The 1,488-nt window shown below is 56.5% G+C and overlaps 1 non-coding gene across 1 annotated transcript; it reads right to left on the bottom strand.

Moving 5' to 3' along the window:
* Nucleotides 1-10: 10 nt before the first annotated feature.
* trnaf-gaa (transfer RNA phenylalanine (anticodon GAA)) lies at nt 11-83 on the bottom strand. Its single transcript has one exon. It is a non-coding gene; the product is annotated as a tRNA-Phe (tRNA).
* Nucleotides 84-1,488: the final 1,405 nt, after the last annotated feature.

Below are 1,488 nucleotides of genomic sequence, written 5' to 3'. Positions count from 1 at the left end.
TGAAACAAAATGCCGAAACCCGGGATCGAACCAGGGACCTTTAGATCTTCAGTCTAACGCTCTCCCAACTGAGCTATTTCGGCAGTGCACAGAGCCCACAGCCACCTGCTCCAGCGGCATGAGCGCACCAAGAGGAGCGGGAGAGTGTTGCAGGAACGTCACTCAGAAGGAAAGCCACCCAGCTGCGCCCTCTGAGCTCTGTCCAGCGCATCTTCCTCGCATGGACTCCTGCCTGCGACGGGCAGGAAACAATTAGCAAGAACAGAACAGCACCCCATGGGTGTCTCATGACCACACCTTAGGTTGTGACACGTGCAGGTGTGAGGGGTTGCCGGGCTACTCTGGAGCAGAGCTTGGGCGGAGGGGGGGCGGGAAAGCAGACAAAGAGGTGACACCTCAAGGTCTGCACGATCACAGCTCTCCGCCGCCCCAGGCTTCCGCTCGATAAGCTACTGGACACACCCGCCCCTCCTCACACAGACCGTGGAAAAGCCCCCGAGTGGGAGGGCTCTCTCTTCCTCCCAGGAGCTCTTGGACACGACGCACAGACAGAGCGCGGGGAGCCGCCGCCTGCAAACACGGCTCCAGGCAGGACTCCACTCCGCAGGAGCCGCAGAGCAGAGGAGATGGGGGCAGCTTAGTTCCTGTGCAGAGACCTGAGCTGTTGTTGCTGCGGACGCTGTCTTTTCTGTTCTCGGGGTAGGAGTGAATGTTGAGTTGCCCTTAGAAATGAAGCAGAGCACTTCAACGGCACGGGTGTGTGTGTGTGCGTGCGCCCTGGTGATTCTGGGAGACAGATCGAACCTGGGCTAAAAGAGAGGGGGCTTAGCCCTCTTCCATTTGCTAGTTCAGAGTTGTACAACCCATTTGTATCTGCTAGGCGGCGCAGTCGTCGTGCACAAAGAACGCTTTGAAAAGCGTCAAAAGCAAGTCATTCCGAGTTGGTCGTTTGTGTTTTCCGTTCAGACGCGAAATGCTGCAATGATCTCTCGGCTCCTCGGTTGTCATTTCTGCTCCGTAAAGGAATCACAGCACGCGTCGCCTTCCAGCACGCTGGGTCGGGACACGATGCCGGGGATCGAAGGGTGTGATGTCTTCCTCGTTAGTATAGTGGCGAGTATCCTTGCCTGTCACGCGTGAGACCGGGGTTCGATTCCCCGACGGGGAGTAGAAAGCTTTTCTTTTACCTCCTTAGAGAAAGGACTGCCTTTCACTTCTCTGTTTTCTTTCACAGCGTCGTGCACCTTTTCATTGCTCTCGCTTTCAGAGCCTCCGCACGGCACACGACTCGACATCAGAAAGCACATTGAAGTGAAAGCAGGAAGCGCTGCGACATGCACTGTGCAGATCCCGCCACACTAAGAGGTGAGTGGGTCTGTTCGATCACAGCGCTAGGCGAATCCCCAATCCCCTTTTGTGCGTGGCGACAAAAGAAGCCGGTCTGTTTCCGCCCAGTTTTGAACCAGGGACTTTTCGCGTGTGAGGCAA

The sequence above is a fragment of the Atractosteus spatula genome (genome assembly GCF_055471065.1).
Source record: "Atractosteus spatula isolate fAtrSpa1 chromosome 10 unlocalized genomic scaffold, fAtrSpa1.hap1 SUPER_10_unloc_11, whole genome shotgun sequence".
NCBI lineage: Eukaryota > Metazoa > Chordata > Actinopteri > Semionotiformes > Lepisosteidae > Atractosteus > Atractosteus spatula.
Note: the sequence above shows the minus strand (reverse complement) of the source record. Positions and strands in the feature narration are given on the sequence as shown.